This window comes from Chenopodium quinoa, unplaced genomic scaffold (genome assembly GCF_001683475.1).
Source record: "Chenopodium quinoa cultivar QQ74 unplaced genomic scaffold, ASM168347v1, whole genome shotgun sequence".
NCBI lineage: Eukaryota > Viridiplantae > Streptophyta > Magnoliopsida > Caryophyllales > Amaranthaceae > Chenopodium > Chenopodium quinoa.
The window spans coordinates 1,535,340-1,549,981 of NW_018742211.1; positions in this window are offsets into that span (position 1 = coordinate 1,535,340).

Below are 14,642 nucleotides of genomic sequence, written 5' to 3' on the forward strand. Positions count from 1 at the left end.
TTCGGTAGGGTCCTTCCCAGTTGGGAGTTAGTTTGCCAGACTCATTAGCCCTACCTACTGCTTCCATTTTTCTAAGTACAAAGTCCCCCACTTTGAGTGGACGCCTGTGTACTTTTTTGTTGTATGATCTAGTCATTCTCAGGCGATAGATCTCATGGCGCAAAACAGCATTGCCCCTCTTTTCAGGAAGTGAGTCTAATGCCAAGCGCATGGCTTCCCAGTTTGCCTCTTCGTCATATAGCATTACTCGAAGAGTCGGCTCGTAGTGTTCTATTGGAAGAACAGCTTCCGCACCATAAGTTAGGAGGAATGGAGTTTCTCCAGTCGCCCCTTTTTCAGTTGTCCTAATGGCCCAGAGAACATGTGGTAGTTCATCCGCCCATAGGCCGCCTGCTCGTTCAATCTTTTTCTTGAGACCGTCTGAGATGATTTTATTAAAGGCTTCTACCTGGCCGTTTGCTTGTGGACGGCCGACAGATGCAAAGTAGTGGGCAATTCCTTGGTCTCCCAACCAGCTTTTGAGAACAGGCGTCTCAAATTGGGGACCATTATCAAAAACCATAGACATGGGAACCCCGAACCGAGTGATGACGTTTTTCCAAATGAATGAAATTACATCTTTCGTCTTGATCCCCTTTACAGCCTCCGCCTCTACCCATTTAGTGAAGTAGTCAACGGCAACAAGTATATACCTTCTGCCGCCTGTAGCAGGCGTATATGGACCCAGAATGTCCATGCCCCACTTAGCAAACGGTAGTGGGCTGTGAATGGTAGTGAGGTCAGTAGCCGGACGGTGAATTAATTTGCCAAACCTTTGGCACTTGTCACATTTTTTCACCATCTCCATTGCATCTGCTTCCAAAGTAGGCCAAAAGTAGCCCTGCCGCCTTGCCCTTTGAGCAAGCATCCTACCACCTATATGGGAAGCACAGAAACCAGAGTGAAGATCATCTAGTATCTCTCGTCCCTTTTCAGGAGTAACACACTTTAAGAAGGGTTGAAGGTACCCCTCTTGTGAAGTTCTCCCTGTATCATTTCAAAACAGGAGGCTCGTTTTTTCAGTGCTGCCGCTTGTTGAGGATCATTCGGCAGTGTACCGTTTGTCAGATATGCCCTGATTGAATCCATCCAGGTTGAGCTTCTGTCTAGGATTCCAATAGGGTTTTCCTCGATGCTTCTCTTCTCCATTACTTCCCAAAAAACAGTTCGAGGAGTATCGGAGGAGGCGGATGATGCTAATTTCGAAAGTGCATCTGCCTGGTTGTTTTCTGATCTCGGCACTTGGATCAGATGGAAATCCTCAAGGGAGCCGACTGCTTGTCGGACCGCCTGTAAATACTTGATCATGGCCGGATGAGTTGCTTCGTATTCGCCATTGTACTGACTCACTATCAATTGTGAATCAGAATAGGCGTCTATTTTTCTTGCCCCTGCCGCCTTGCACATGCGGATCCCGGCTAGTAAAGCTTCATATTCTGCCTCATTGTTTGAAGCCTGAAAACTGAAGCGTAGAGCATACTCGAACCTGTCGCCCTCTGGAGATTGACATACGACACCTGCTCCACAACCGTTTGAAGTAGAGCTTCCGTCCACATATACCTTCCAGACTTGGTCTGGAACTTGAGAGTCAGGAGGACGAGTCATCTCTACAATAAAGTCAGCAAAGGCTTGCCCCTTCACTGCTTTTCTAGGCTCGAAAGTAATTTCGAGACTCTGCATTTCTATGGCCCATTTGATCATTCGTCCGGATGACTCCATGGTGGTAAGGGGCCGCTTGATTGGTTGGTCGGTATACACGACGACTGCATGTGCCAGAAAGTAGGGCTTCAATTTTTTAACAGCCATGAAGAGTGCAAGACCAAATTTCTCCACTAGGGGATACCTCAACTCGGCATTTTTCAGTACGTGACTGACAAAGTAGACCGGGAGCTGACAGCCGTCCCTTTCAGCAAGGAGCACAGCGCTTAACGCATGATCAGAGACAGCCAGGTACATGTAGAGATTTTCTTTGGGCAAAGGGCTGACCAGCCTCGGCAAGGAATGCAAGTGAACCTTTAATTTCTGGAAGGCGGCCTCAGCATCCGGCCCCCATTCAAACCTTGCCTTTTTCTTAATTGCCTGGAAAAAGTATAGGCATTTGTCGCCTGATCGACTTAGGAATCTCCCCAAGGCCGCCAGACAACCTGTTAACTTTTGAACCTCTCGGATGGTACGAGGCGACTGCATGTCAATGACCGCCTGTACCTTCTTAGGGTTCGCCTCTATTCCTCTCTGGTTGATAAGAAATCCGAGAAATTTCCCAGACTCAACTCCAAATACACATTTCTTGGGATTGAGCATGACATGGTGCCGCCTGAGTGTGGCGAAAGTTTCTCGGAGGTCCGTCAGATGATCTTTCTGAAGTTTAGTCTTGACAATCATATCATCAATATATGCCTCGACGTTTCTCCCAATTTGATCAAAGAACACTGTGTTTATCATTCGTTGGAAGGTAGCCGGGGCATTCTTAAGACCAAACGGCATGACCGTGTAACAGTACAATCCCTGATCAGTGACGAAGGCCGTCTTCTCCTGATCTTTCTTCCATAAAGGAATTTGATGGAAACCAGAATAAGCGTCCATAAAACTCATCAAGGCATGGCCGGCTGTTGAGTCGACCAGATTATCAATTTTAGGCAGAGGGTAACTGTCTTTGGGGCACGCCTTGTTCAAGTCTGTGTAGTCTACACACATTCGCCAGGTGCCATTCGGCTTTTTAACAAGCACCACATTTGCAACCCAATCTGGGAAGTAACATTGCCGAATGAACCCTGCATCAAGTAATTTTTTGACTTCGGCAGCTGCCGCCTGACCTCTTTCCTCACCATGGTTCCGCTTCTTTTGCCGTACCGGCTTCTTTTTCGGATCCACAGCGAGTTTATGTACTGCCAGATCAGGACTAATGCCTGGCATTTCATGGACTTCAAATGCAAAGATGTCCTTGTATTCTTTCAACAGGTTGTGAAAGTCATCACCAAGGTTTCTCAGAGCAGTCGTCCCAACTTTGACTGTTCGATCAGGACGGAAGTCGTCTAATATCAGGTCCGCATGCTCACCAGCCGGCTGAGGGCGGAACTCATCCGGCCGCTCCTCTGCCAATGATTGCTATTTTCTTGCTTTTCTTGCGGACTCTGTCTGGGACGCCTTTCTCTTTTTGTCGCCTGTTTCTTGAACAGGCGCACTCTCCTTGATATTGTCAAGGTCTGTTTTTTCTCCACTTGACCCAGTGGCCATAACAGTGGGCTTGACATCCGAGAGATAGCACTCTCGGGCCATCCTCTGATCTCCCCTTAGGGAGCCGACTGTTCCATTATCCCTCTCAAACTTAAGCAGCATAAGAGACGAGATTATAACAGCCTTGGAAATGTTCAGGGTTGGTCGACCCAGAATCATGTTGTAGGCCGAGAGTTCCTCTACTACTAGGAACCGGACTACCATGTGTCGTCCTTCCCCTTTTTCGCCCAGACGAATGGGTAAATCTACTCGTCCCAGTGGGTGGACGACTCCTCCTCCAAACCCTATTAAAGGGTGGGAGGCCGGATGTATGCAGTCCGTCTGATATTTCAGTTTTGACAGACATTTGCTGCTGATGAGATCTGAGGAGCTCCCGGTATCTATGAGGATTCGGCCAACTCTCTGGTTGGCCACTTTACATTCAATAACGAGAGGGTCGTCATGCGGCCCCCTTACCCCTCCTAGATCCTCTTCAGTGATGACAATCTCAGGAAATGTATATTTGGACGGCCGTTCTTGGTGAACGGAATTTACATCTAACCGCCTTATATTATCTTTGTTGCCCCTAATAGTGGGGCCGCCTCCTGAGAAGCCGCCTGCAATGGTGTAGACGACTGCATCATCTGTATCGGAACTGTCGGCCTGTTGATTCTTTTTGGCCGACTGCTTTTTTGAGGAAGTATTCCCGTCGATTTCTTGACATAAGTGTCAAGATCACCTTGATCAGCCAAGCGGTCTAGGTACCGCATGAGACTGATGCAGTCATTGGTGTGATGACCAACGTCATCATGATAAGCACAGATTTTGTCTTGGTTCCGGTTGCTCGCAGAACCCTTCATGGGGAGCGGCTTCTCAATTGAGAGCCGTCCCTTTATTTCTTTTAGGATAAACTGGTTATCCTTGTTAAACACATACTTTGGGGAGTATGGTTTGAATTCTTTTTTCTTTTTCTGGGCCGGCTGTTTAGAGGAATCAACCGCCCAGACCTCTTTTCTTTTCTCATCTTTGTTGGACGACTGTTTCTGTCGTCCTTCTCTTTTGTCGAACCTTTTCCCGTCCGACTGTTTTATCGTACACAGATCAGTCGCCTGTATATAGGCTTCTGCTTCAATCAAGGCCTCTTGAAGAGTCGCCACCCTTTTTCGAACTAAATCAAATTTGAAGGTAGACCCGTCTTTGAGACCTCTAAAAAAATCAGTATAAGCTACCTCATCCGGTAACCCTTGAATCTGTATTCTCATCAGGTTGAACCGCCTGATGTAGGAACGAAGCCCCTCCTTCTCGCCCTGCTGAATTGTTCCCAAATCAAGGGTCGTTTTCTTCGCAGGAATGTTCATGGCGAAGTTGGAGGCAAATAAGTAAGCAAGCGTCCTGAAGCTGTTTACACAACCAGTCGGCAGGTTGCCGAACCATTGCTGTGCAATTCCCTTGAGAGTCGCTGGGAAACACTTGCACCAAGTGGGATCATCCAACCCTTGAAGGTACATCAGGTTGGTGAATGCCATCAGATGGTCTTCTGGGTTAGTAGTGCCGTCATAGGCGCCTACTAGAACATTTTTTACTTTGGCCGGCTGAGCGGCTTCAGTAATTTCCTTGGAGAAGGCCGACGGCTGTTCACCAAGTCTAAGCAGCCGTAACTGCCAGTCCATAGGTTGGACGTTTTTTGCTGCAGGTCCACCAAATGGAGGTGGCTGCATAAAATACTGTTGTTGCGGCACAAATGGTAAGTTCGGTACCGCCTGGGCACTATGAAAGCCGGACTGACGGGAGGTGCCGCCTGACTGACTCTCATGGTACGACTGAGTATGCCTCATCGAGGCATTTCGCAAACTGTCCTGAAAATTTGAAGTAGAAGCCGACTCTGATAATCGGTCACTCTTCTTCTGCTCTAGCAGGTGCCGAGCATCTGTGAACGTTTGCTTTGACCCGTCCGCCTGAATATGACGAACCGGTTTCCTATTTCCCGTAGGATAACGGAGTTTTGTGAAATCAAGAGCAGGTGGCTCCCGCTTCTTGGATTTAGGATGGGGAGTCGCCTCTCGCCCTTGAACTGGCTTCCTTTTCAGTGATGTGGAAGGTTTCTTGGCCGACTGCTCTTTGACTAAAGCAGGCGGTTTTTTGTTGATCAACTCTTGGATCTCTCCCTTGAAGTCCCTCATGAAGGTCATGAGTTCGTTCCTTGTGATGGGAGCAGACCCATCAGTCGGCTGTTGCCGAGCAAGCGGTGCGCCTGCTGGCTTGCTTCCTGTTTGAAGATGCTCCCGTTCCCTCCTTTCGGTATGACGGGTACGTCGGGCCCTTAGGGTCCCGTCTGGAGCTGTATGAGTTTCCACTTCAAATTCACTTTCGGTATCATGGTCCGACTGAACTTGAGGGTCGTCTAGGGGACGCCTCTCTTCTGGAGTCGGTACAGACTTGGATGCCATCTCTGAAGTACTCTCCCCACAGACGGCGCCAAATGTTTCGGGGTTTTCTGATGTCCTGCGGGAGAGTTACAATTCCGAGACTGGAACCGGACGCCTGTACCTGCAAAATAACGGAGACTCCTGAGAGCTCCGCCTCCAACGGTCAAGTTAGTACCTGATTAAGGAGTAATCAATATAGAAATTAAAGTAATGAGATCTCTCTAGGTGAGAGTGCTTAGTGTTGGTAATCTGCGTTGTTAGCGAGATTAGCCGGTTGTTAATAACTCTGTTCTTCTCTGCTTGATCTCTTGATTGCTCTTTTTTTTTTTAATAAGAATTAATTAAGTATTTATAGCCTTGAGAAGCGTGCAACTCTCTAGGTTTAAGGTAAACCTAGGGCTGATCGGGCCTCTAGACTGGATTGGGCCTTGTTGGCCGGTTTTCCAATTTGGCATGGGTGGACACGTGGCGTGTCTTAATTGGTCCGTAGAGGACGTATCCGTGATTGACACGTGGCAGGCTCCTGTTGGCCTTCGTGAAGGACACGTGGCGGAACCTGGTTGGTCCACTTGCCAAACGGTGATTGGTGGATAAAAATCCCCTAATCAGTAGTGGGCTGTGAATGGTAGTGAGGTCAGTAGCCGGACGGTGAATTAGTTTGCCAAACCTTTGGCACTTGTCACATTTTTTCACCATCTCCTTTGCATCTGCTTCCAAAGTAGGCCAAAAGTAGCCCTGCCGCCTTGCCCTTTGAGCAAGCGTCCTACCGCCTATATGAGAAGCACAGTAACCAGAGTGAAGATCGTCTAGTATCTCTCGTCCCTTTTCTGGAGTAACACACTTTAAGAAGGGTTGAAGGTACCCCTTTTTGTGAAGTTCTCCCTTTATCATTTCAAAACAGGTGGCCCGTTTTTTCAGTGCTGCCGCCTGTTGAGGATCATCCGGTATTGTACCGTTTGTCAGATATGCCCTGATTGAATCCATCCAGGTTGAGCTTCTGTCTAGGATTCCAATAGGGTTTTCCTCGATGCTTCTCTTCTCCATTACTTCCCAAAAAACAGTTCGAGGAGTATCAGAGGAGACGGATGATGCTAATTTTGAAAGTGCATCTGCCTGGTTGTTTTCTGATCTCGGCACTTGGGTAAGATGGAAATCCTCAAGGGAGCCGACTGCTTGTCGGACCGCCTGTAAATACTTGATCATGGCCGGATGGGTTGCTTCGTATTCGCCATTGTACTGACTCACTATCAATTGTGAATCGGAACAGGAGTCTATTTTTCTTGCCCCTGCCGCCTTGCACATGCGGATCCCGGCTAGTAAAGCTTCATATTCTGCCTCATTGTTTGAAGCCTAAAAACTGAAGCGTAGAGCATACTCGTACCTGTCGCCCTCTGGCGACTGACATATGACGCCTGCTCCACAACCATTTGAAGTAGAGCTTCCGTCCACATATACCTTCCATACTTGGTCTGGAACTTGAGAGTCAGGAGGACGAGTCATCTCTACAATAAAATCAGCAAAGGTTTGCCTCTTCACTGCTTTTCTAGGCTCGAATGTAACTTCGAGGCTCTGTATTTCTATGGCCCACTTGATCATTCGGCCTGACGACTCCATGATGGTAAGTGGCCGCTTGATAGGTTGGTCTGTATACACGACGACTGCATGTGCCAAAAAGTAGGGCTTCAATTTTTTAACAGCCATGAAGAGTGCAAGACCAAATTTCTCCACTAGGGGATACCTCAACTCGGCATTTTTCAGTACGTGACTGACAAAGTAGACCGGGAGCTGACAGCCGTCTCTTTCAGCAAGGAGAACAGCGCTTAACGCCTGATCAGAGACGGCCAGGTACATGTAGAGTACTTCTTTGGGCAAAGGGCTGACCAGCCTCGGCAAGGAATGCAAGTGAACTTTTAATTTCTGGAAGGCGGCCTCAGCATCCGGCCCCCATTCAAACCTTGCCTTTTTCTTAATTGCCTGGAAAAAGTATAGGCATTTGTCGCCTGATCGGCTTAGAAATCTTCCCAAGGCCGCCAGACAACCTGTTAACTTCTGAACCTCTCGGATGGTACGAGGCGACTGCATGTCAATGACCGCCTGCACCTTCTCAGCGTTCGCCTCTATTCCTCTCTGATTGATAAGGAATCCGAGAAATTTCCCAGACTCAACTCCAAATACACATTTCTTGGGATTGAGCATGACATGGTGCCGCCTGAGTGTGGCGAAAGTTTCTCGGAGGTCCGACAGATGATCTTTCTGAAGTTTAGTCTTGACAATCATATCATCAATGTATGCCTCGACGTTTCTCCCAATCTGATCAAAGAACACAGTGTTTATCATTCGTTGGAAGGTAGCCGGGGCATTCTTAAGACCAAACGGCATGACCGTGTAACAGTATAACCCCTAATCAGTGACGAAGGCCGTCTTCTCCTGATCTTTCTTCCATAAAGGAATTTGATGGAAACCAGAATAGGCGTCCATAAAACTCATCAAGGCATGGCCGACTGTTGAGTCGACCAGGTTATCAATTTTAGGCAGAGGGTAACTATCTTTGGGGCACGCCTTGTTTAAGTCTGTGTAGTCTACACACATTCGCCAGGTGCCATTCGGCTTTTTAACAAGCACCACATTTGCAACCCAGTCTGGGAAGTAACATTGCCGAATGAACCCTGCATCAAGTAATTTTTTAACTTCGGCGGCTGCCGCCTGACTTCTTTCTTCGCCATGGCTCCGCTTCTTTTGCCGTACCGGCTTCTTTTTCGGATCCACGGCCAGTTTATGTACCGCCAGATCAGGACTAATGCCTGGCATTTTATGGACTTCGAATGCAAAGATGTCCTTGTATTCTTTCAATAGTTTGTGAAAGTTGTCACCAAGGTTTCTCAGAGCAGTCGTCCCAACTTTGACTGTTCGGTCAGGACGTGAGTCGTCTAAGATCAGGTCCGCATGCTCACCAGCCGGCTTAGGGCGGAACTCATCCGGCCGCTCCTCTGCCAATGATTGCTATTTTCTTTCTTTTCTTGCGGCCCCTGTCTGGGATGCCTTTCTCTTCTTGCCGCCTGCTTCTTGAACAGGCGCACTCTCCTTGTCAAGGTCTGTTTTTTCACCGCTTGACCCAGTAGCCATAACAGTGGGCTTGACATCCGAGAGATAGCACTCCCGGGCCATCCTCTGATCTCCCCTTAGGGAGCCGACTGTTCCATTATCCCTCTCAAACTTGAGCAACATAAGAGATGGGATTATAACAGCCTTGGAATTATTCAGGGTATGTCGACCCAGAATCATGTTGTAGGCCGAGAGTTCCTCTACTACCAGGAACCGGACTACCATGTGTCGTCCTTCCCCTTTTTCGCCCAGGCGGATGGGTAAATCTACTCGTCCTAGTGGGTGGACGACTCCTCCTCCAAACCCTACTAAAGGGTTGGAGGCCGGATGTATGCAATCAGTCTAATATTTTAGTTTCGACAGACATTTGCTACTGATGAGATCCGAGGAGCTTCCGGTATCTATGAGGATTCGGCCAACTCTCTGGTTGGCCACTTTACATTCAATAACGAGAGGGTCGTCATGCGGCCCCCTTACCCCTCCTAGATCTTCTTCAGTGATGACAATCTCAGGAAATGAATATTTGGACGGCCGTTCTTGGTGAACGGAATTTACATCTAACCGCCTGATATTGTCTTTGTTGCCCCTAATAGTGGGGCCGCCTCCTGAGAAGCCGCCTGCAATGGTGTAGACGACTGCATCATCTGTATCAGAGCTGTCGGCCTGCTGATTCTTTTTGGCCGACTGCTTTTTTGAGGAAGTGTTCCCCGTAGATTTCTTGACATAAGTGTCAAGATCACCTTGCTCAGCCAGGCGGTCTAGGTACCGCATGAGACTGATGCAGTCATTGGTGTAATGACCAACATCATCATGATAAGCACAGAATTTATCTTGGTTCCGGTTGTTTGCAGAACCCTTCATGGGGACCGGCTTCTCAATTGAGATCCGTCCCTTGATTTCTTTTAGGATAAACTAGTTATCCTTGTTAAACGCATACTTTGGGGAGTATGGTTTGAATTCTTTTTTCTTTTTCTGGGCCGGCTGTTTAGAGGAATCAGCCGCCCAGACCTCTTTTCTTTTCTCATCTTTGTTTGACGACTGTTTCTGTCGTCCTTCTCTTTTGTCGAACCTTTTCCCGTCCGACTGTTTTATCGTACAAAGATCAGTCGCCTGTATATAGGCTTCTGCTTCAATCAAGGCCTCTTGAAGAGTCGCCACCCTTTTTCGAACCAAATCAAATTTGAAGGTAGACCCGTCTTTGAGACCTCTGAAAAAGTCAGTGTAAGCTACCTCATCCGGTAACCCTTGAATCTGTATTCTCATCAGGTTAAACAGCCTGATGTAAGAACGAAGCCCCTCCTTCTCGCCCTGCTGAATTGTTCCCAAATCAAGGGTCGTTTTCTTCGCAGGGATGTTCATGGCGAAGTTGGAGGCAAATAAGTAAGCAAGCGTCCTGAAGCTATTTACACAACCAGTCGGCAGGTTGCCGAACCATTGCTGTGCGATTCCTTTGAGAGTCGCTGGGAAACACTTGCACCAAGTGGGATCATCCAACCCTTGAAGGTACATCAGGTTGGTGAATGCCATCAGATGGTCTTCTAGGTTAGTAGTGTCGTCATAGGCGCCTACTAGTACATTTTTTACTTTGGCCGGCTGAGCGGCTTCAGTAATTTCCTTGGAGAAGGCCGACGGCTGTTCACCAAGTCTAAGAAACCGTAGCTGCCAGTCCATAGGTTGGACGTTTTTTGCTGCAGGTCCACCAAACGGAGGTGGCTGCAAAAAATATTGTTGTTTCGGCACAAATGGTAAGTTTGGTACCGCCTGGTCACTATGAAAGCCGGACTGACGGGAGGTGCCGCCTGACTGACTCTCATGGTACGACTGAGTATGCCTCATCGAGGCATTTCGCAGACTGTCTTGAAAGTTTGAAGTAGAGGCCGACTCTGACAATCGGTCACTCTTCTTCTGCTCTAGCAGTAGTCGAGCGTCTGTGAATGTCTGCTTCGACCCGTCCGCCTGAATATGACGAACAGGTTTCCTATTTCCTGTAGGAAAATGGAATTTTGTGAAATCAAGGGCAGGTGGCTCCCGCTTCCTAGATTTAGGATGAGGAGTCGCCTCTCGCCCTTGAACTGGCTTCCTCTTCAGTGAAGTGGAGGGTTTCTTGGCCGACTGCTCCTTGACTGGAGCAGGCGGCTTCTTGTTGATCAACTCTTGAATCTCTCCCTTGAAGTCCCTCATGAAGGTCATGAGATCGTTCCTTGTGATGGGAGCAGACCCATCAGTCGGCTGTTGCCGAACAGGCGGTGCGCCTGTTGGCTCGCTTCCTGTTTGAAGATGCTCCCGTTCCCTCCTGTCGGTATGACGGGTACGTCGGGCCCTTAGGGTCCCGTCTGAAGCTGTATGAGCTTCAACTTCAAATTCACTTTCGGTATCATGGTCCGACTGAACTTGAGGGTCGTCTAGGGGACGCCTCTCTTCAGGAGTCGGTACAGACTTGGATGCCATCTCAGAAGTACTCTCCCCACAGACGGCGCCAAATGTTTCGGGGTTTTCTGATGTCCTGCGGGAGAGTTACAATTCCGAGACTGGAACCGGACGCCTGTACCTGCAAAATAACGGAGACTCCTGGGAGCTCCGCCTCCAACGGTCAAGTTAGTACCTGATTAAGGAGTAATTAATGCGAAAATTAAAGTGATTTGGTCTCTCTAGGTGAGAGTGTTTAATGTAGGTAATCTGCTTTGTTAGCGAGATCAGCCGGTTATTACTGTGTGTAATTAATGTGTTTTTTCCGTAATGTTTCTGTTCTCCCCCTTAATGAGGATTAAGGGAGGTATATATAACCTTGGAAAACGTGCCCATCCTTGGTTTAGGTAAACCTAGGGCCGATTGGGCTTCCCTCGGAAGTTGGGCCTGGGTGGCCGGTTTCTCCATTAGGCATGGAGTATGCCACATGTCTTGACATAACAGGTCCAAGGTGGACGAATAAGCGCGTGCCACGTGGGAAGCCCTGACTGTTCCAACTGGGGGACACTTGGCAGGACCTGATTGGTCCACGTGGCGCATTCCGATTGGTGGGAGCAAAATCCCCTAATCAATTAGCTTTGTTTGAATGTGTTTGACATAAATTGGATTCAAAAATGTGTTTGTTTGTATGTGTTTGACTTTCATTTGATATAATTAGCTTTCATTGAATGGGTTTGACTTTCATTTGATTTAATTAGCATTGTTTGAATGTGTATGACTTAAATTTGATTAATAAAGCTTGTTTGAATGTGTTTGACTCTCATTTGATTCAATTAGGTTTTTTTGAATGTGTTTGACTTTCATATGATTCAATTAGCTTTGTTGAATGCATAAGACTTTCATTGGATTCAATTAGCTTTGTTTGAATGTGTTTGACTTTCCATTGATTCAATTAGATTTGTAGAATGCATTTGACATTCATTTTATTCAAAAAGCTTTGTTAGAATGGGATTGGCATTCATTTGAGTGTGTTGACTTTCATTTGATTTAATTAGCTTTGTTTAAAAGTGTTTGACTTAAACTTGATTCAAAAAGCTTTGTATGAATGTGTTTGACTTTAATTTGATTCAAAAACCTTAGTTTGAATGTGTTTGACTTTCATTTGATTCAATTAGCTTTGTAGAATGCATTTGACTTTCATTTGATTCAATTATCTTTGTTGAATGCATTAGACTTTGATTTGATTCAAAATGTTTTGTTTGAATGTGTTTAACTTTAATTTAATTCAAAAAGCTTTATTTGAATGTGTTTGACTTTGATTTGATTCAATTAGCTTTGTTTGAATGTGTTTGACTTTCATTTTATTCAGTTAGCTTTGTTTGAATGTGCTTTACTTTCATTTGATTCAATTAGCATTGTAGAATGAATTTGTCTTTCATTTGATTCAATTAGCATTGTTAAATGCATTAGGCTTTCATTTGATTTAAAAACCTTTGTTTGAATGTGGTTAACTTTCATTTGATTCAATTAGCTTTGTTTGAATGTGTTTGACTTTCAAATTATTCAATTAGCTTTGTTAAATGCATTAGACTTTAACTTGTTTCAAAAAGATTTATTTTAATGTGTTTGGCTTTCATTAGATTAAATTAGTGTTGTATTAATGTGTTTAACTTTCATTTGATCCAATTAGCTTTATAGAATGCATTTATATCTCATTTGATTTATATAGCTTCGTTGAATGCATTTGACATTCATTTAATTCAAAAAGCTTTGTTTGAGTGTGTTGACTTTCATTTGATTTAATTAGCTTTGTTTGAAAGTGTTTGACTTAAACTTGATTCAAAAAGCTTTGTAGAATGCATTTGACTTTCATTTGATTCAATTAGCTTTGTCGAATGCATTTGACTTTCATTTGATTCATTTAGCTTTGTTGAATGCATTTGACATTCATTTTATTCAAAAAGCTTTGTTTGAGTGTGTTGACTTTCATTTGATTTAATTAGCTTTGTTTGAATGTGTTTGACATAAATTGGATTCAAAAAGCTCTATTTAAATGTGTTTGACTTTCATTTGATATAATTAGCTTTCATTGAATGGGTTTGACTTTCATTTTATTTAATTAGCTTTGTTTGAATGTGTATGACTTAAATTTGATTAATAAAGCTTGTTTGAATGTGTTTGACTCTCATTTGATTCAATTAGGTTTTTTTGAATGTGTTTGACTTTCATAGGATTCAATTAGCTTTGTTGAATGCATAAGACTTTCATTGGATTCAATTAGCTTTGTTTGAATGTGTTTGACTTTCCATTGATTCAATTAGATTTGTAGAATGCATTTGACATTCATTTTATTCAATAAGCTTTGTTTGAATGGGATCGACTTTCATTCGAGTGAATTAGCTTTGTTTGAATGTGTTTGACTTAAATTTGATTCATAAACCTTGTTTGAATGTGTTTGACTTTCATTTGATTCAATTAGCTTTGTAGAATGCATTTGACTTTCATTTGATTCAATTACCTTTGTTGAATGCATTAGACTTTAATTTTTTTCAAAAATCTTTGTTTGAATGTGTTTGTCGTTCTTTTGATTCAATTAGCTTTGTTGAATGCATCTGACTTTCATTTGATTCAATTAGCTTTGTTGAACGCATTAAACTTTAATTTGATTATAAATGCTTTGTATGAATGTGTTTGACTTTCATTTGATTTAATTAGCTTTGTTGAAAGCATTTGACTATAATTTGATTCAAAAAGCTTTGTTTGAATGTGTTTGACTTTCATTTGATTCAATTAGCTTTGTAAAATACATTTGTCTTTCATTTGATTAAATTAGCATTGTTGAATGCATTAGGCTTTCATTTAGTTCAAAAGCTTTTAATCTATTTGACTTTCGTTTGATTCAATTAGCTTTGTAGAATGCATTTGACTTTCATTTGATTCAATTAGCTTTGTTGAATGCATTAGACTTTAATTTTTTTCAAAAATCTTTGTTTGAATGTGTTTGTCGTTCTTTTGATTCAATTAGCTTTGTTGAATGCATCTGACTTTCATTTGATTCAATTAGCTTTGTTGAACGCATTAAACTTTAATTTGATTATAAATGCTTTGTATGAATGTGTTTGACTTTAATTTGATTCAAAAAGCTTAGTTTGAATGTGTTTGACTTTCATTTGATTCAATTAGCTTTGTAGAATGCATTTGACTTTCATTTGATTCAATTATCTTTGTTGAATGCATTAGACTTTGATTTGATTCAAAATGCTTTGTTTGAATGTGTTTGACTTTAATTTAATTCAAAAAGCTTTGTTTGAATGTGTTTGACTTTGATTTGATTCAATTTGCTTTGTTTGAATGTGTTTGACTTTCATTTGATTCAATTAGCTTTGTAGAATGCATTTGACTTTCATTTGATTCAATTAGTTTTGTTCAATGCATTTGACTTTCATTTGATTCAAA